Below are 22,142 nucleotides of genomic sequence, written 5' to 3' on the forward strand. Positions count from 1 at the left end.
GGAGGTGAGTGGACTTACCTGGCTAAATGTACCCAACTCCCTCCACTGTTCTTTTTGGTTGTTCTCCTCTGAACACATTCCAGCATGTCAATATGCATCTTAAACTGTGGTGCTGAGAACTGGACACAGTACTTTACGTGTGGTCTGACCAAGGCAGAATACAGCAAGACTATTACTTCCCTTAATCAGGAGACTATACTTTTGTTGAAGCAGCCTAGAATAGAAGTAGCTGTTCTTTTCTTTTTTGCTGCTGCTGCATCACACTGTTAATTCATGTTAAGCTTGTGTTCTGCTAAGACTAGCAATGTACAAACACATTGTTTTCCATTCTGCCTTGCGTTCATTGTATGCAGCAATGTTTCCATTCCTCTGCAGTTTGTATTTTGACAAAAATGACATTATTTGTTTGGCTTTCCGCTACGGCAAAAAAACCCCTAGGCAATTCATGGAATGAATTAATTAATGCACATTATCTTTTCGTTACAATGTTCTACCCCATTCATTTGAATGCAAAGATGGCATGGCTTAATTATACATCATTTGCAAAGGAAAAGAAACAGCAAGTGCCAATTATATTCGCTGGATTGAATTCCATTCTGGACATAAAACAATTAAGCAGAGATTGGAACACAGGCCAGCCAGGCAAACACACACACAAAAATGAGTGAAAAACAGGGCTAGTAAGGGGTGCCTCCATCGTAAATTCCAAGGGCCATATAGAGAGGCTTGGAGGGCCATATTTAGCCCCTGGGCCTGAGGCTACTCACTCCTGCTGAAGTGAGTGACAAGAACTGATGGTTTGGGGTACACATGTACCCCACACATAGGTTGGCTCCAAAGCTAACCCTACTCAGATAAACCCATTGAAGTTAACAATTATAACCATCTTAGACCCATTATTTTGAGTGGGTCTACTCTGGGTAAAATCCTAAAAGGATACAACCAATTGTGTTTGCTAATTGTGAGGGATGCGCCAGGAGGCCTCCAAAGGCTCAGCTTCTGTTTTGCAATGGCTCAGTTCAGCAATGCTAAATGGAGCTAGGCTCGATTATCTTGATGGTATGTGGTGAAGCCTTCATTGCACTTGAGCTCCCACCTTGGGAAACTTGTTGCTTCTGTTGTATGTCTGTAGACAGCCAGAAAGGTTTTGTCTCAAGTTTGTGGTTTGGTTTGGTTTCTTGTCAAAAACTGAACTAAAGTCATATGGGGTGATCTATGTCCCACTTTTGTTGAAAATCTAAGGCCAAAGTTAACAGCTGCACCAACGGTAATAGAGGTAGTAATAATAACCATAGTTATCATGGTTGTATTTTAGAACAGCATGAGAAGCTGCAGTTTCACTTCAGGTTATATAACCTTCCAGTACCCTAATTCTGAGGAGTTATTTCTTATCATTCTTAGGGCTCTTCTGAACAAAGCATCTCAGAAATGCTGCGTCATTTTCTAGTCGCTGGAAGCAGGAAACCACAGCCCTCAGTCTCTGCATGCAATCGCTGCTTCCTTTTTTGTACCGGACACATCCAGGAAGATGTTGGCAGGAAAACTGCTTGGTCACAGGGCAGGAGCAGTTGCACTCTGCCTGCAATTGGGACTAGTGGCTTGAGTCTTTTATTGCATATTTTATTGATGGATGTTTATATTTTAATGTATGGATGGGAATGTTTTGTTGTGTGTTTTAAATATTGATGTTTGTACAGTTCAAGAAGGACACTGACAAACTGGAACGTGTCCAGAGGAGGGCAACCAAAATGGTCAAAGGCCTGGAAATGATGCCTTATGAGGAACGGCTAAGGGAGCTGGGCATGTTTAGCCTGGAGAAGAGGAGGTTAAGGGGTGATATGATAGCCATGTTCAAATATATATAAGGATGTCACATAGAGGAGGGAGAAATGTTGTTTTCTGCTGCTCCAGAGAAGCGGACAAGGAGCAATGGATCCAAACTACAAGAAAGAAGATTCCACCTAAACATTAGGAAGAACTTCCTGACTGTAAGAGCTGTTCAACAGTGGAATTTGCTGCCAAGGAGTGTGGTGGAGTCTCCTTCTTTGGAGGTCTTTAAGCAGAGGCTTGACAACCATATGTCAGGAGTGCTCTGATGGTGTTTCCTGCTTGGCAGGGGGTTGGACTCGATGGCCCTTGTGGTCTCTTCCAACTCTATGATTCTATGATTCTATGTATTTTAATTCCAGACTGCCCCTTGGAATAATGCTGCTGAGTGATGTAACATTGTTCCAAGACATTATGGAAACATAAGGCGCTTCTCAGCAGGATGGAACTGGGAGAGTGCCAGTGAGCTTTGCAACCCCTAAATTCACACCCACCAAACCCCCAGAATGCAAAAGAACATGATCTCACGTATCTGAGATTCCAGAAGTTCAGCCCCACACTATGGATATTTTATTGGGAGAAAGAGCTAAACAGCAGGACCAGGAGCCCATGAAATGAAAGAGGTCCCACCTGTGTCAGATATTTACAAGACACAGGAATCTGCCTGTACTAGGTCAGACCATTGGTCCACCTAGCTCCATATTGTCCGCATAGCGTAGCACTGGGCAAGGGATATAGGCCATAACATTGAAGTGGCTGCATGGGAGAAGTTAAGGAATACATTGAAAGAAAATCACTGTATTTTTCGCTCTATAAGACGCACCAGACGACAAGACACACCTAGTTTTTGGAGGAGGAAAACAAGTAAAAAAATATTATTAATCTCAGAAGCCAGAACAGCAAGAGGGATTGCTGCGCAGTGAAAGCAGCAATTCCTCTTCCTGTTCTGGCTTCTGTGATAGCTGTGCAGCCTGCATTTGCTCCATAACATGCACACACATTTCCCCTTACTTTTTAGGAGGGAAAAAGTGAGTCTTATAGAGCAAAAAATATGGTACATAAAAATGATGTGCAAATGGTATTTGACTCTTAGTAAATTAGCAAAAATGTACAGTGGTACCTCAGGTTGCGAATGGGATCCGCTCCGGAGGCCTGTTCACAACATGAAAAGCCCGCAACCTGAAGCGTTGCATCTGTGCAGGCGTGATTTGGCACTTGTGGACATGCGCAAAGCATGATTTAGTGCTACTGCGCATGCGCAAGCAGCAAAACCCAGAAGTAACCCTTTCTAGTACTTCCGGGTCGCCGCAGGACGCAACCTGAAAAAACATAACATGAAGCAAACATAACATGAGGTATGACTAAATCGGAGGTATGTTGGAAATGTAAAGAGAAAGAGGGTACTTCTTACCACACTTGGTAGTCTTGTAACGGAGCAAAAGCTTTCTGGAAAATGATATATAATGAGTTGGGAAAAATATGGAAGATAGCTCTTAATAAAAAAAAAAAACCAGAAGCTTTCCTTTTAGGGATATTAGGTTCACAGGTACCCAAAGATTTTTCTAAAAAACTGTTTATGTACTCCATATCAGCCGCTCAGGTGATTTATGCCCAGAGATGGAAAGAAGATACAGTTCCTACCAAGGAGGACTGGCAGCTATAATTGATGGACTATACTGAAATGGCAAAGCTTACTGTAAGAATAAGAAACCAAGAAGAAAAAACTTTTAACAAAGAATGGGAAAGATTTATGCAAACAATAATTTTAAACAACTAAGTTCATTAGTAGGATTAAAGTAAAAGAAGCAGTTAAATATATTTATTAAGGAAAACATAAAGGTAAAGGGACCCCTGACCATTAGGTCCAGTCATGACCGACTCTGGAGTTGCAGCACTCATCTCACTTTACCGAGGGAGGGAGCCAGCGTACAGCTTCCGGGTCATGTGACCAGCATGACTAAGCCACTTCTGGCGAACCAGAGCAGCACATGGAAACGCCGTTTACCTTCCCGCCGGAGTGGTACCTATTTATCTACTTGCACTTTGACATGCTTTCAAACTGCTAGGTAGGCAGGAGCAGGGACTGAACAACGGGAGCTCACCCCATCACAGGGATTTGAACCGCCGACCTTCTGATCGGCAAGTCCTAGGCTCTGTGGTTTAACCCACAGCGCCACCCGCGTCCCTCTAAGGAAAACATAGGGAACAATTACTAAATTGAATTAAGTGGGAGATGCAGTAATGAAAAACACAATAAACCACAGAAGGGGGGAATCAAATTGTGTATTTTTTATTGGAAAATATAATTAATTTGTGTGATTGTAGAAAAAATTCAAAAAATTGAAAAATAAAACATTTAAAAAATAGAGCACTAGCGTTTTCCCAGGCTTTCTGGTCAGGCAATCTTCCACTCCCACCTGGAGGTGCCAAAGACTGATGATGGGACCTTCTGCATACAAAATAAGCCACAACCCTTTCCTCTGACTACTTGCAATAACTATAACTGCTTGAAATGCAATATTCCTAGTTTCGGTCAGCTAATTTAATACATGTAGTGTAAGAGAAACCTTACTTTTGATGGAGTCCTAAATGAAAAGACTCAAACCTGCACATCAATTCAAAGACAGCATTTGGCTATGAGTGGGCCTCCAACTGATGCATCTGATTCAACGGGGTCTAGTTTACAAAAGTTTCTGCCACAATAAATCTGAATGTCTTTAAGCTTCCACAAAACTGTTCACTGCTTTTGCTGTAACAGACTAACATGGCTACTCCCTCCTGAATTTAATTAAAGGTGCAAACTAGGTATGAAATGCACAAATCTGTTGGGCCTTCCTGAAACTACATTTCTGCATGCTTTGAGGATGTTTTTATTAAAGGGAACTAAGTGAATTACACAGAGTTAAATTTTCTGCAAACACCCGCAATGATACGGATTTTGTCTGTTTGTTAAAGGAAACCCACTGCTGTTCACCCTGGAAATTCTATAATCTGTTACAAACATAAGAGAATATATTTTTTTTTGTCTCAGATCAGGAGAGCCCCCTGGTGGCCATTTTAAAGGATAATTACTTGGGCTCCTCTGGACAACCTGCTTATTTAGCATTCATCCTTATTTACTTGCACAAAATTTAAACAGTGTTTAGACTAAGGCTGTGTACACTCTATATTTTTAAAGCATTAACAAACAACTCCCCCCCTCCCAAATACTGGGAACTATAGTTTGTTAAGGTTGCTGAGTGTTGTGGATTTTCCATGATTCTTTGGGGGTGCATTCAATGTATGGTGTATATGCAGCCTCTATTGAGTAGTCATTCCTATTTGTTTATGGGGTGCTTATGGAGCAATGAGCATTCATCCTGATTTGCTTGTGGGGCATTTACATGCACATCTTGGTCAGCTCATAACATTTTTTTGTTTGTTTCTTTTTGGCTACAGAAAGTATCCAGTGGTGGCCAGGACTATAGTTTGATTTCATTTTCCAAAAGGGGGCAAGTTTTGTCCTTCTGCCCTTCAGGTTTCCTAAACTAAGCCTCTGATTCAGGAATGTTCTAGAACCAAGGAGCTTGATTGAAATTGCATGAGTTAAATGCTCATGAGATGCCATTTTACTGCGCTTAGAAACCATGCACCAAAGTTTATGAAACGAAAATGCTCCCCCACAGCTGGCCCAGATACCATTTCCCATAAGAAATCCCATAATGAGTTCATTTCCCATCAGGATGCGAAAATCTGCCCATTTCAGCTTCTCCCTGTTTCTCATTTTTCCAATCTTTAATTTAGTTCTCAGCATTGTCATATAAGTTTCCATTTAAAATAAAATAAAAGAGTCCTCATGAACATTCGTTCACATTTTACTGCAAATTTATCCCAATAGACACATTTCTGTATGCAATTCTGGGTAACATACACATATTTTGCAAAGCATTTCCCCCCATATACAGTGGTACCTCGGGTTAAGAACTTAATTCGTTCTGGATGTCCGTTCTTAACCTGAAACTGTTCTTAACCTGAGCTACCACTTTAGCTAATGGGGCCTCCTGCTGCCGCCACGTAATTTCTGTTCTCATCCTGAAGCAAAGTTCTTAACCCGAGGTACTATTTCTGGGTTAGTGGAGTCTATATCCTGAAGCATCTGTAACCTGAAGCATCTGTAACCCGAGGTACCACTGTAATGCGCTTCTATTAATATTTTCACACATATAAGCATTTATATAAACACCCCAGTATCTGAATTTTGGTACGTTACCTGACTGAAGAACTGAAGCTCAAATTTCAAAGGATTTATAATTTATTTATTTCCAAAAAATATATATTTATTATTGAATTTCTAAATAACCTTTCAGAATGAGATCACAAAATACATAATAAGACAAAGACAAAGACAAACCAATAACCACCCACCCTGCAAAAAGCCACAGAATGTTAATTCAGCGAATGGCTTGGTTGTAGAGGAATGTTTTTGCCTGGCGCAGATGAGTCACAGTCATGAATTATTGGCTTTCACAAGGACCATGAGTGCTTATGTTCAATGCTGACAGTACACAGAAACCTATGTATCTGATTCTGGGTGGGGGACATCAAATCAGTTTAAAATATGGCTGCATTTTAGTTCATGCATTGTTTTGGAATGTGCGAATTAGGTAGATTTGCCTTTGCATCGAATCAGGTTTCTCCTACATCTCCATCCATAACCCTCAGTGGAAAAGGATGTTTTCTCCCACTGGCTGTTCCTGAGCTGAAGAAGAGATAAGAGATGAAACAATGGGGGAAAGTAATGCATTTCTGCATTGCAAGGAGCTGGACTAGATTACCCTCAGGGTCCCTGCCCACTCTACCATTCTATGATTCTATGGCATCTGTCTTTGCAATGCAGTGCAATCCTTTGTGCTGCCATCCTACTGAGCTTCAAAATATATAGTGCTTAGGTAGTGTGGCTTGACTGACAGTCTTAATTATATGGGGATAGTGCCAAGGCTCAGGCTAGCAAGGCACAGAACATTAGGATAATCTGTTCCTCTCTTGAAGGTAAAAGGTTGGAAAGCAGGGTCTCATCTTACCCATCTGAAGGTGATCGTCTAATTATTCCCTGAGAGCAAGAGAGAGGATTTCATCAAACTCGGCAGGTAGAAACTCACCGTCGGAGGCTGGGACACGTTTCAGGCAAGGCCTGGGGATTTTAGGCAACAGAAAACTTTGTGGCGTTAACAAGCATCTTTGCAGCCCCTAAGCTCACACCACGCAGTTTGGCTCAAGAAATGTTCTGAGCCAATAGCTGGTTGGATCATGCACAGGATGTATAGGTTTGGTGGGGCAAGATCATCATTCATGAGTTCCAACTGTTCCAATTTCACTGGAACGCCCCCTATTTTCTAAGTTCTGTCGCTATGGAGAGGTCCATGGCTCAGTGCTAGAGCACCTGCTTGGCAGGTAGATACCCACACACCACACCTCACGGATTGCTAGTAGTACATGTGGAAATGCTCCAGGGGTGTTAGCATACCACAAGCTTAACAGTGTGATGCAGTAGCAAAAAAAGGGAATACTATTTTAGGCTGCATCTGCAGAAGTGCAGTGTCCTAATCAAGGAAAGTAATAGTCCTGCTTTATACTGCATATGAAGCAGGTGGCGCTGTGGTCTAAAACACAGAGCCTACGGTTTGCTGATCAGAAGGTCGGTGGTTCGAATCCCCACAACGGGGTGAGCTCCCGCTGCTTGGTCCCTGCTCCTGCCCACCTAGCAGTTCAAAAGCACGTCAAAGTGCAAGTAGATAAATAGGTACCGCTTTGGTGGGAAGGTAAACAGTGTTTCTGTGCACTGCTCTGGTTCGCCAAAAGCAGCTTAATCATGCTGGCCACATGACCCGGAAGCTGTACACCAGCTCCCTCGGCCAATAAAGTGAGATGAGCACCACAGCCCCAGAGTCGCCCGCAACTGGACCTAATGGTCAGGGGTCCCTTTACCCTTTAACTTTATATTGCATAGGTCACACACATCCTGGAGTACTGTGTCCAGTTCTGGGCACCACCAAAGGCGGTTATGAGTAGCAGACACTGGCTGCCATGCTGCATGGGATGCCACAACAATGCTGTAGAACAGAACATGGGAAAAGGGAGGACACCAAATTCTAGCGTCGAACAAGGCGCTGCTGAAATTTAAGAGCCCAAAGTAGGCCATTGGCTCCACAATTTAGGAAGGCTACTCAACCAATATGATCAAGGGAGTTAGGGGCGTTTAGCCTGGTAAGGAGGAGGCTGAAGAGATATGATGACAGTGTTCCAACATCTAAAGGGCTGTCACAGGGAAGATGGAGCAAGCTTGTTTTCTCCTGCTCCAGAGGCTAGGACCCGAAAGAAAAGAGTTTCTGACTAAAAATCAGGAAGAACTTTCTGACAGTAAGAGCTATTCAGCAGTGGAACAGTCTCCTTTGGGATGTTGTGGACTCTCCTTCCTTGGAGGTTTTTAAGCAGAGGTTGGATGGCCATCTGTCATAGATTCTTTAGCTGAGATTCCTGCCTTGCAGAGGGTTGTAACTAGATGACCCTTGTTCTATGAATCTATTTTGCATCTCCAGTTAAATCAGTGGTGAAGAACCATTCCAGCCTAAGAGCCACAGTCACTTATAGGCACCATTCTGGGTAGGGTAGAGTAGAGTAGGGTGGGGGGCTTTGAGGATGAGTTTATGAAACCAAGGGACAGTGGTCCCCCAAAAGTTTGGAAAGTCCTGGTGAAGGCAGTAGCAAAAACCTCATTATTTTCTAGGAAGATACCCTTCCCAAAATAGGAGGTGGGGGAGGTGAAAACCAAAGGTAATTTTTGCTTTTAAAAATCAAGATGCTGACAACACTATTTAGAAATTCCTACCATAAAATTCCAGCTCCCTTCTGCATAGTGAAATCTTTCCTTTTCATTTTATTTAACTTTTTATTTTTCATTTTTTACTTCAGTTCTTCATTCTGGGATCCAGTTTTATTTTTAGAGAGGCTTTTTCTCCACGCCCCACCCCATTTTATGTGTTAGGAATATCCCCCCTCCTCTTGTCTCTCTTTGTCTCACCATCACCCTTTAAAAAAAAATATAATTAAAGTATTTGTCTCCGCAGCAGGCAATGTAAACTGTATGGCATCCAATTTATGGATATTTTTATAAAAGGAAGGAGAAAATCGTTTAAGAAAACAATTATTGTCAAACGTGCACAGAATCCAACCTCTGTAGTGCTGACCCCTCCCCACCCCCGCCCCATCTCCAGTAACCAACTTTGCCATTGCTAAAAATGCATAACACATCTTTTTAAAAAGACACCCTCCTATGGGTATATTTTTAATTTCATAAATCCAAGAATTCAGCCTGTGCTTAGGGGTTTGTTTTTTTTTAATAGAAAGCATATTTTCCCCCTTTGCTTGTTAAAAAGGTAAAGGAGCCCTGGACAGTTAAGTCCAGTCAAATTTGACTATGTGGTACAGCGCTCATCTCGCTTTCAGGCCGAGGGAGCCGGCATTTGCCCACAGACAGCTTTCCAGGTCATGTGGCCAGCAGGACTAAACCACATCTGGTGCAACAGAACACCATGACAGAAGCCAGGGCGCACGGAAATGCCATTTACCTTCCCGTCACAGGGGTACCTCTATATCTACTTATGCTGGCATGCTTTTGAAGTGCTAGGTTAGCAGGAGCTGGGACAAAACAACGGGAGCTCACTCCATCATGCGGATTCGAACTGCCAACCTTAAGATCAGCAAGCTCAAGAGGCTTGGTGGTTTAGACAGGGCCGTCTTACCCATAGGCGCTAGGGGTGCAAGGCACCCGGGTGCCAGGCTCTCAGAGGTGCCAGGCCAAGAGTCTGGTGCCCGAGAGTTGAGTATGGGAAGAGCCCACCCATCGGTCGGAACGCCGCGGCGGGCTATTCTGCTGCGGGTGGCTCTGCACCACGAGTTCAGGGGCGACTGAGCCAGTGAGATGCCCTCCTGTGCACCTGGGACTGGTCAACTGGGGGGGCGCCGGGCAGAACTTTGCACCCCAGCGCCACATATGCTTAAGACAGTCCTGGGTTTAGACCACAGTGCCATCTGCATCCCTGCTCATTTTAATTTTTTTAAAACCAGCTGGGGAGAACATTAGAAAGTTACATCTATTTAATATCAAGGCAGGGTCCTCTTAGTGGCTGCTCCAGTGTTATGGAATAGATACCCCAAGGAAAGCAATAGATGCTCAACCCTATAGGTAGTCAGGGGTAAATGGGTGCCCTCCCAAAAACAGGGAGCATAGGTAACAGAACTCCCCCCCATTTGTAGCAAAGCAACTGGTAATTAGAGATACACTTGCTTTAAACCTGGAGGTTCCATTTACCTATCATAGCTATTTATTCGATGTCTCACCTGTCCTTCACCGTTTGGTCCTAGGGCAAGTTACAATAGAATATACCGTTTTATTTTATTTTTTAAATGCACCCATTGAGTTGCATCCAGTTAGTGCTACTCAAAGTAGACCTACTGAAATTAATGGGCCTAAGTTAGACATCCATTTCAGTGAGTCTGCTATGAGTAGGACTAACATTGGAGACAATCCACTGCAGTGATAAAACATGCAAACTGCCACAACTGGAACAGAATAATGGGTGGGGACTCCACAAAACAAAATACCTAAACCGTCAGAGGCCAGGGTGGAGATGAATCTTCAGTGAATGGTGAAAGCACAAGACACACCTCTATGGGAGGGGGAAGTTTCACTGTTTGGGGGCTACCATAGAAAAAGTTCTTCCCTGCACTTTTGAGGGTGGTGGAACTACCTGCACATCTTAACACCTGATAGGGTTTGTGGGAATGGAGATGGTCTTTTAAACAGTTGGAAATATGACACCAGGCTTGTATAGAACAGGGGCAGTGATTTATGAAAGATAGCAAACGGTCTCTAGTACCTTGGTGGTTTGGGCAATAAAAACTGGCAAATTAGGATTTATGGAAGGCCCATAGCTGAGTGGTAGAACATCTGCTTTGTGGACAGAAGATCCCAGGTCCAATCCTTGGCATCTTGCGACTAGGAGAGACTGAAACCTTGGAGATCCACTGCTGGTTAGTGTTGGCAGTGCTGAGCTATATGGACCAATGGTCTGACCCAGGGCTCAGCTACATTAGTAAAAAATAAAACGTTATAAATGTTATAACACTGTGACACCAGATGGCGATGTAGAACTGAAATCGGAACTCTGTGAAATTTTCCATTGCAAGCTTCAAAACGTTTTTTTTCAGAGCATTTTCAGAGTAGTTTTTTTTTTTATAGCTGTGTAGATGCAGCCTCAGTAGAAGACAAATTCCTGTGTTTCCTATGGCCAGGTAACCTGAAAGGTCACCTGCCCCTGTGTAGGTCTGTAAGATCATGTAGATCCAGTGGTGGAATTCATGCTCCGGCACCGGGGGGTGGGGTGGAGAGCAGGTGGGGGCGGGGCTGGTGCGCATCCTGGGGGCATGGCACACCACCCACAGGGGCGTGACGGGCATCCTGGGGGTGTGGCGCACTGCCCACAGGGGTATGGCATGCCACCTGGGGCCGTGGCGCCCAGTGCGGGGGGAGGCAGCCGTGATGGCAGCCCACCGGGATTGCGCTGCTGGGGGTGTGTGCTCCCCCGCACTCCTCTTCCTCCGCCACTGCATAGAACATCTGGGGAAGCTCCACTTGTGGTACCACACTTTTGAGAATATTGGAGGATGGTGAACATAAAGGAGACATTTTCTGATCTCGCCCTTGAACTATGAAGTGCCCATCCCTCCACTATATGTGAAGCAGCAACTCTTTTGTCCAGGCAAAAGAGTTTTTGGCCCTGTTTTTTGCCTGACTTCAGCAAGAACTCTTTTGGCCAGGCATCCCCAACCTTCAGCCCTCCAAATGTTTTGGACTACAATTCCCATCATCCCTGACCACTGGTCCTTTAAGCTAGGGCTCATGGGAGTTGTAGGCCAAAACATCTGGAGGGCCGAAGGTTGGGGATGCCTGGTTTTAGCAGTGAAACAATGGAAGGCGGTAGACTCTCCTTTACCAGAGGTTTTTAAGCAAAGTTTGGGTGGCCATTCATCAGGGATTCTTTAGCTGTGATTCCTGCACTGCAAATGATTGCATTAGACGACATTTGGGGTCCTTCCAACCCTACAGTTCTATGATTCTGTTAAGCTTTTTTGCTACTGTTATGCTAGCTATGTTCTATTTTTGTTTTAATGTTATTTTCTTTCTTTTTTGAATGTTTTGCAGTGCTTAGAGATTTATTTTTTTTAAATGGTGGTTTATCAATGCTTTTCAACAACTATATAAATCACAAAGCTGGTAGCAGAACACAGAACATTCTACATTTTAAAACAACAACACTGTTTTCTTTATTATATAGAGGTCAGTTCAGATTTCTTTGAAGTCACCTCTCAACATCATGCCAGTCTCTGGTTCTTACTTCTTCCTCTGCATGCTGCTTTGCTTGTTTCAAAGAAAGGGGGGAGGAGAGAGAGAGAGAGAGAGAGAGAGAGAGAGAGAGAGAGAGAGAGAAACCACACAACTTCTTTAAATACTACTTCTGCAATTCTAACCCAGCAGGATAAGCTAGAAAACAAATTAAAACCATGACAATAACCATCCTGCACCAGGGTGAGAAAGAAATGGATTGGCAAAGGAGAACTTTAATAGCCTCACTTGAGCTTAAATCTATTTATATTATAATAAGAGATGTGCGTGCATGCACAGAGCCACGTGTACACAAAGCAGGAAGGAGAAAAATCAATCATATGCAGTTTAAAACAAGCAGACCTGCCACTAAGAGTCCATCATGCTGAGAGACAAAGAGAGAAAAATTGAGAAAAGCAATCTCTAGCTTGGCGCTATGAGGAAGGCAGGTGTTGGGGTGGTACTTCCAATATCAATTCATCAAAGGAGATGCTCATTTCAGACAAAGAGAGGTGAAGAGTTGGAGAGTCAGGAACAGGCACATCCAGGGGTGGCTGGTGCCCATTGGGACTGGCAGGACTGAAGGCAAAGAGAGGCCAACAGCATATGGTGCCAGAGCCAATGACTAATTTTGTCCCTGTCCTCCTGCCTACTGTGTTCTGAGGAGAAAGCTGACAAGCAGAGCCACACCTTGGGCAATTTGAGCCAAGTGTGGTGTAGTGGTTAGAGTGCTGCACTATGACCTGGGAGGTCAGGATTCAAACCCCCACTCAGCTGTGAAACTCACTGGGTGTGGCCATGGGCCAATCACTGCCTCTCAGCATGACCTACCTCACAGAGTTGTTGTGATGATAAAATGGAAGAAGAAGAAGAAGAAGAAGAAGAAGAAGAAGAAGAGGAGGAGGAGGAGGAGGAGGAGTTTGGATTTGATATCCCGCTTTATCACTACCCGAAGGAGTCTCAAAGGGGCTAACATTCTCCTTTCCCTTCCTTCCCCACAACAAACACTCTGTGAGGTGAGTGGGGCTGAGAGTCTTCAGAGAAGTGTGACTGGCCCAAGGTCACCCAGCAGCTGCATGTGGAGGAGTGGGGACATGAACCCAGTTCACCAGATTACGAGTCTACCGCTCTTAACCACTACACCACAGCTGGAGAGTTGAAGAACTATGTGCTGCCGCCACCATGAGCTTCTTGGAGGAAAAGATGAGAAAGTATAAATAAATAAAAATAGGTAAGGCAGTCGGGTGGGGGCTGGCAACGGCCAGACTTTGAGATATACACAAAGCAGTGCCCCCATTTGCCCTAATGCGCCAGCATCCACTGGCACACATTTCTCATGAAAGGTAGTGGCATCTCAGGTTGTCAATGTGCCTTGTCCTCACCCCAACCCATGGAACAATTCCTGTGTCTTCAAGACATGGGTGGAGAACCTCAGCCCTGGAATTCAAATTCATTCCTCCAGTTCACTCTATTTGGTTCACAGGACTCTCTCCAGGCCACACAGCTCACCAGCCCTGCTGAATGCCACCGAGTGGGCAATGGTTGTGACTTTTGCCTTTGTACAGTAGGCTACATTCCATCCATGCAAAAGCCAGATATTTCTACATGCACTCACCTCTCTATCCTCCTATAACAGTTCAAGGATACATGCCAGCCTGGAAAAAGCATTCGAGGAGGATGTGGCATGTGATAGGTGGTATGGCCTGATGAGAGCTGTGGCTTGGAAGAAGTCCCAAGAGTCAAACAGAGATGCCTAGAGGGCCACATATGGCCTCTGGGCTTGATGTTCTCTCCCACCCCCCGCAATAGGAGAATACCTGTGGTTTCCCTCACAAGACCATTGTAACAATAAACTGGATGTATGGGAAGCTGACACTTTCGCAGCCTCCTTTGAGCTCCTTTGGATGGATGAATCGTCAAAGCCACAAAATATATGCTAGGTGAAGATAGTGGCACTCCAACTGCTAGGAATCCATAGGTGGAACCTGGAAGCAAAACAAAAAACAAAAAAAACCAGATACTGTCACTCAGGCGGGTTTATTTATTTGCTCAGTCAAAATAGAAGGGGCTGCCTAGGTATTTAAGAAAGCCATTTAAATTGGTCAAGGCTTCGTTGGCAGGATTAGGACTTATGGTTCATGTTTGGGAGGGGAGATTTTGGTTGACTACTAGGAGACACTTCTTGACTGTAAGAGCAGTTTGATAGTGGTGCCTATTACCTAGAGGCAGGAGAGAAGAGTCTGCTAGGACAAGTGGTGCCCGGCCCCATCAGCCTCACTCTGCCAATCAATGCCTTCCTTCCTACTTACAATCAGAAAGAAATAGCATCAGTAATAAGGAAACAGCCAGTTACCGTATTTTTTGCTCTATAAGACTCACTTTTTCCCTCCTAAAAAGTAAGGGGAAATGTGTGTGCGTCTTATGGAGCGAATGCAGGCTGCACAGCTTTCCCAGAAGCCAGAACAGCAAGAGGGATTGCTGCTTTCACTGCGCAGTGATCCCTCTTGCTGTTCTGGCTTCTGAGATTTCAGAAATTTTTTTTTTCTTGTTTTCCTCCTCCCCAAACTAGGTGCGTCTTATGGTCTGGTGCGCCTTATAGAGCGAAAAATACGGTATTTGTTCTTGTTTTAATTCAAGAGTTTTTACCATGGCACCTAAAAGATAAAATAGCAACAGTCAGAGATGCTGTCCCTGTCAAAATCCCCACTTCTGCAGGACATGGTAGTTGAGATGTAGTTTTGCTGATAACTGCTTCCTAGCTTTCATCTTTAAACCTGGAAACTGTAATTTTCAAAATTCTGAGATCCACAAAAGTGCCCTTTGGTTGTGCCTCTCCTGAAGAGCTCTGTGTAACTCGGAGAGCTGACCAAGTAAGCCTTTTCCCTTTCTTAAATGCTTTTCCTCCGTCTGTATTTTTGATAGAAAAAGGAGGTGGAGGAGGGAGGCAAGATTCTTTATGTAGCTCTGCAATGCCTCCTTGTGGCATAAGCATGAGCTACAAGCAGGAAGAATCATCGATGCTTCTACCATTAGAAGAAAAGTGGGTAAGTAGCCTAAATTTTGGCTAGCAACACCCTCCACTAATCAGCTTTCAGTGATCAACCTCACAGTAATCTTATGCAACTTCATACAGTACATAAAAACTAGATCTTGTGAGCACAAATGAAGACACTGGGAAGCAGCTTTAGAAAGCACCCAGGCACTCATTTGAACATTTTAACCTGCTGTCAACAGCAAGAAATAAGCAATCCTGTTCGGAGTTTAGGTTGCCAATGTTTTCATTTGCTTCCCCTACAAGTCTCCTGTGCCTTCAACTGCCGTTCATCGAGACGTACAACAGAAAATTGAGTGTATTAAACACGAGGCTCAACTTTTCGCTGCATACAAACATTAACAATGAGCAAAACTTCTATCAGCTGCATTTCACCTGGCAGTTGTAAAACAGACATGCAAGCCCTGATTTGGGGGGAGGGAGTGCAGAGGGGCAATACTCTGTTCTGAAGGCCAAGGTCTGGCTTGATTAAGGGTAGGTAAAAAGGTAAAGGGACCCCTGACCATTAGGTCCAGTCGTGACCCACTCTGGGGTTGCGGCGCTCATCTTGCTTTATTGGCCGAGGGAGCCAGCGTACAGCTTCCATGTCATGTGGCCAGCATGACTAAGCTGCTTCTGGTGAACCAGAGCAGCACATGGAACCACTGTTTACCTTCCCGCCAGAGTGGTACCTATTTATCTACTTGCACTTTGATGTGCTTTTGAACTGCTAGGTTGGCAGGAGCAGGGACCAAGCAACAGGAGCTCACCCCGTCACGGGGATTCGAACCACCGACCTTCTGATCAGCAAGTCCTAGGCTCTGTGGTTTAACCCACAGCGCCACCCGTAGGCAGATGCAAAAAGAAAACGGGGCTCTTGCATCTTTAATAGTTGTGTTCCTAAAGTTTCCTTTTCTGCAGAACCATTAAAGGTGTGCAAGCCTCTCCTCCACTTGAGCCCAAGCCCAGCCCTTGATGCTGTGCCTTCAACAGCCAAGTCTGATCTACAACAAGGGTGTGGAATCTTTTCCTAAAACAAGGGTGAGGGTCGCATTCCTTTCTTCACAACCTTCCAAGGGCCACATGCCAGTGGTTTGTGGAGCCACCAGAGGCAAAGGTGGAAGGAGCAACGAATGCAAATTTTACCTTCACACAGCAGGTTAGGCTCAGGTCCTATTCATGGGCCTCAGGCATCTTGCTTGGCCACTCGGAGAGTGGGATGCTGGACTAGATGGACATGTGGCATCCTGATCCAGCAAGTTCTTCTTATGTTCTTAGATCCAAGGGTCCACTAAGAAGAATGAAAAGGAGCAAAGTTGGCTTAGCACATATTTGAAGGAAAGAAATGCCCATTATCATGTGCTCTGTATTACAGAAAGCAATTTTCTATTTGTAGGGCTGTCCAACAACAGGGCTATTTGAAAGTTTCCTCTAGTTGAAGCGCTACCTGGTCCAGGTCCGGTTTAAAGATATGAACCTCTAAGCATGGGCAGGAGTAGGACCTTTGAGGTTGGTCACCAACAGTTAGTGCCTGGGCAGCAGATACAGGTGGCCTGATGAAAGTTTTCTCCACTATGGTGAACTGCATTGTATTCCTATTTATTTCTAAACTTGCATATATACATCAACATATGATTTTTAAAATGCAAATTGGCATCTGTAAGTCACCTTGCTACATATTGCTGTCTAAAACAGTGCTTTTATAAAGTGGGTAGAAGCACTCCCAGTGGGGGCGAGATTATCAGGTGGGGGGGAGCATTAAGAAGCAAGGGGGAGGCAGTGGGCACTGGAGCTACAATGGCTATCAGACTTTGAGGATGTGCTATCGCTAGATCAAGTTCATCAAGTTCTGTTGAATTAATTAAACCAAATAGTTTCTATTTTAATTTTGAATAATGATGCAATTAATTGTTACTGTTTTGAATTTTCTTGTGTTAGTATCCTACTTGGTGGGTCATGCAAACTACTATTATGAATGATGCTTCTTATGGGGAAGGGAGGGGAAGGGAAGGGAGCACTGTGAATGACCTAATGGAACCCAGGAGGTTTGTTCAAGGTTTGTGAACTAAAGGGTCTAAAGGGTGAGGAGACTCACAGTAAATCCATTGAAGTCCAGAACCAAAAGTTCCGTAACTAAAGCACTGCAGGATAGTGCCGCCCCCCCCCGCTCTTTTCTTAATGAATATGGAGGCATTTAAGCCCCCTGCTGTTTGAGGTGTTTTTCTTTTGCTCTTACATTTGAGATTGATATTCAGTCTAACGATGGATCCAGTTGTACTTAATCTAGAATACCTACATCTCAAGGCACATTAAGCCGTGTTTACCATCTGGAGAAGCAGTTTCAGGCAGGATAAGAAGAAAACTAATGTACTCTGGAGCATATGAGGAAATGCTAGCAAAAGAATGTTTTCAAAAGGCATCTGTCAGATGTTCCCATAAAGGCAAAACAGGGGCAGTGGTTTACTAAGGATAGGGAGTATAAAAGGGGTGCTGTCCTTGTTAAATAGTGACTGTTGGGAGTGTGTGCTCTCCCAGGCAAATCGCATTTTTAAAAAAAATGTTTACTTTAATGTCCAGAAATGCCTTGTTAATGTTCATAACCAAGGGTCGTCTAGTCCAATCTCCTCCAATGCATAAATCACAACTAAGTAATCCATGACAGATAGTCTCTTACAGTTGGCTCCTATAAAGCAGAGGTGGATAGCCATCTACCTTCACCCCCATAAAATTCCCTTCACCCACATAAAATATTTGAGGGGGGTCAGGGCCCCCCAAGGTGATAAGTATTGCCATTCAAATGGCACCTGGGCCCTCCCAATATTTTATTCAAGTTGGCACCCCTGCTCTGCTTTAAAATTTCCAATGAAGAACAGTACATCTCTTTCTGTTCATCTGAACTCCCAGAGTTGTATTCCCACCCCGTGTAAGTTTTTTCTTTCTTTCTAGCACGGCAATATGGGCAGTGGTAGATGACTGGGTCCAGCAGTTGTTTTAGGCTCCAAATACCTGAAAGATCATCTGCTTCCCTACAAATCCTCTTAGATGTTAAGATCAGCAGAGGGGGCCCTCTTGATATTTTCACCACCCTGGAAAGTTTTGCCTGGGAGAGGACATCCTCTGTGGTAGCCCCTGAGCCACTGCTTAGTGAAATTTAGGCAATTCCCTCCCAAAGAAGTGTATTTGACAGCTTGATTGTATACCTTTCACCATATGCTGAAGGCAAGGGATGTGACTCAGGTTCAGCAGCCCAAGATTGCCCCAGATCAGATTGGGTCCATTCATACTTTGGGTTAATTCATTTTACTATATCATATCATTGTATTGTGAAATATAGGATGATAAATGGTAGTTTAATCCTTGCTGGACTGGTCATTCCAGAATGTCAAATGGCTCCTCTGTACTGTATATGTTTGCTCTTGTTTTGTTTTCCCCAAATTAAATAAATATATGTTTGTTTGTTTGTTTGTTTGTTTGTTTTTAAAAATATAAGTACTTGCCTCTATTTTTCATGTTTGAAGGGATGCATTAGATTCACATTTCCCCCCTTTCCTTCTTGGCACTAAGTTATCTCCAGATTGCACTTTCTTTTCTCTTTTTTTTTAAAGAGTCTTCACTGAGTTACTCTCAGACAGCTTGGAGTTGTCAGCCACTCTCCAATCTCCCAGCCAACATTAAGTCATGGCTTTCGCAGAAAGACAGAAAAGAACCGTCACTTTTTCTCTGCCAGAGATGATCAGTCTGGAGCCTGTCACCAGCCTCAAGTCTCGTTCTAAAATATTTAATTTTGTGATGATAAATTGGCAGATTGTTTGAAACAGACAACAAGGAAACAGAAGGGTGGGGAAAACAGACATGGGCAATCTGTTGCACTGCCCTCCCCGGGCCAGGTTGAGAGTGTTTTCAGAAAGATGGAAGAAGAGGAGATGTCCACAGCTCAGCTGCAGAGCATTTGTCTTGCATGCAGAAGGTCCCAGGTTCAATTTCAGGCAGGGTGGGGAAGTCTTGTGCCTGAAATCCTGAGCAGCCACTGCCAGCCAGTGTAGACAATATTGAGCTAAATGGAAAAGTGATCTGGCTCGGTATAAGGCAGCTTCCTATCTCCGTATAGCATAAAATCTTAGACTTCTTTGTGAAGCTTTTGGGGAAGGACCATAGCTCGGTGGTAGAGGATCTGTTCTGGAAAGCGGAGAAGCCAACTCTTCTATCCTCCACTCTACCCACACAAGTAAGCTCTTCTGATCTGGCCAGCAAGGCAAGAATTGCAGTACCATGGAGAGCTCCGAGCAAACCACTTGCTCCAACGATGGTTGCAAGCAGACAGGGACTGGATCTTTAAAAAAGCATTATAGGAAAACACATTATAAAGCTCATAATGCAAAATCACATAGGCGATTTTGGCTGCTCTACAGCACCATCTGGTGTCATATGTTTATAACACAGTTATAATGATATAATTGAGTGTAGCTGAGTCCAGAGCCTTTAAAAGCCTTTTAAGCCTCTGCTCCCAGACTACAGGTTTATTCAGAATACCTTTTGTGCTGCATTTCTAGGCATAGGTCCATGTTTTAAAGCACTGTGTTCAAGTACTTTTTTAAAAATGCCTATGCACTTTCCCCATGAAATGCTGCTCTTTACCGCTGAATCAAAGCAAACGGTAATCTACAAAAATGCTAAATTGCTATTTGTTCTGATTCAGTGTTGAAGAGCAGCTTTTACTGGGGAAAGTGTGGGAGGGAAGCACTCAGACACAGTGCTTTAAAGGACAGACCTGTCCATATAAAGAGTGGGGCATAAGGTAGGTGTGGATGAGCTCTACATATCCCATGCTCTTGTGGACTCACCCTTTTCAGGCTCACCCATTGGCCTGAAAACCAGCATTCCTCCTTTGCTCCATGGCCCCCCAACGTGTGCTTGCACTTCAGGTGCCACAGGACTGATGAGGCTGTGCAAGAGGTCTTTGGTTCCTCCAACTCATGAGAAGGTACCCATAAGCTGCTGCTGCTGCTGCTGCTGCTTCTTCTTCTTCTTCTTTGATCACTTGTAGCTGAGTAAGATCGTCTTCCATAAATACAGTTTTAAAAATGAGTCTGTAAGTGACTGTGGAAGCCAATCCTAGATCCACACGTCCTTCCACAGTAGGGACATTGGTTTCCGGGCAAGAGTTGATCACGGTGTGGATTTGCCAAGCATGCCTTCCTCTTAGTATGTTTCTCCCTTGCGTCCTGAGTTTGAGTGTCTTCAAAGCCCATGGCACCTTTGGTAAAGGCTGTTCTCCAACTGGAGCACTCACAGGCCAGTGTTTCCCAGTTGTCAGTGTTTATATTACATTTTTTTTTTAGATTTGCCTTCAGACAGTCTTTAAAACTCTCTTTTGTTGACCACCAGCATTACGCTTTCCATTTTTAAGTTTGGAATAGAGTACCGGTAGTTGCTTTGGAAAACGATCATCAGACATCCACACAACATGACATCCTGGCTCTGACTCCATGGGATCCAACAGCAGCAGGTTTAGGAATCTGAACTTGGTTCAGCCCCTTAGCTAGAAACCTTGCAGCCTCTTACTCTGTGTCATGGTACCTGGTCAACTTTGGAGTCACAACACCAGCAAGGGATGGAAAAAGTGGTTCCTCCCCTTCCCCAGATTGCTCTGCTAGTTTTCTTGTATCTTGGGACTCAGGCAAGCAAAACAGGTAACTTGGCAAATTTACCCCTCACCACCTGGAAAACTAGAAGATGGATCAGGCATATTCCCATAAATGGCAGTGACAAGATTTATTAGACTATGTACTCTCTGCAATCAGTGGTGGTAACCTGAGAATTGATATTATCTGAAGAGTAATAATACATTTCTCTGCCTTGCCATTTCCATAAAAGAAACAGGGAACTGAGCTACTGAATGGGAGAATGATTAGAGTGTTGTTTCTTCTCTCTCTCTCTCTGCATGAATTTAAAGTTTCTCCTGCGTTTGATCAATGTTCCAGGGAGCAGTGCATTTGCACTGTGGGCAATGGAGCATCTTTAAAATCTTTCCTGCTTAACCACACAAGAAGCATAATGGGTTTGAATGAGAGAAGCAGAAAGACAGAAACAGACATCACATCAATCATGGCTTACGCTTACCATTGTTTGCAAGCCACATCATGGTAGGCACTTCCAAATGTGCGGGATACATGCTAAACCAAGGTTTAGCAGCACTTGCCTACTTTAGTTTTCCAAAGCCTTAGTACACTGGTTTCTAGTTTCAGAAGCCTACAGAGACACAGCAGTGGCTGTAACCATGGTTTCTCCATTCTAACTCTATGCTGAACTAAGGTAAGTCAACACAAATGATTTTGGAGGAAAATGAATTTTCTCCACTCTGGCTGAGGCCAAAGAGCTCCAATACTTGTTCTATTTGACCAATGGGAATCCTACATCAAGGGATCAAATGTTGTCCTCCAAGTCTTTGTCTGGTCCTCACAGGAGTCTTCCCAAGCCAACATCATTCTCCCAAGCTACCTCCTCTTCTCAGACCACATCCCTTGTCAACACTGATTTGCACCCTTCTTGACTGTTTTTGCCTGGCTGGAATATGACCCTGAACTTCAATATCGTCTCTTTCTTCCCTGGATGGAGGATGTGGAAGGATGCATGAGTATGCAGACACAGACCTACAAATGCAAAATTTGCATTCATTGCTCTCCCCACTTTTGCTTCTGGCCCCACCCACCACTGTCATGTGCCCCCCCCCAAGAATGTTGCCCAGAAGAGAATGTGACCCTCAACTGAAAATTGTTTCCCCATGCCTCTTCTACCTCCATTTATCACCCATAATTTGTGGGAGTTAACTGAGTTTTGGCTGGTGCCTCCATCTAGGCTGGATTG

Source organism: Podarcis gaigeae (genome assembly GCF_964106915.1).
Source record: "Podarcis gaigeae genome assembly, chromosome: Z".
NCBI lineage: Eukaryota > Metazoa > Chordata > Lepidosauria > Squamata > Lacertidae > Podarcis > Podarcis gaigeae.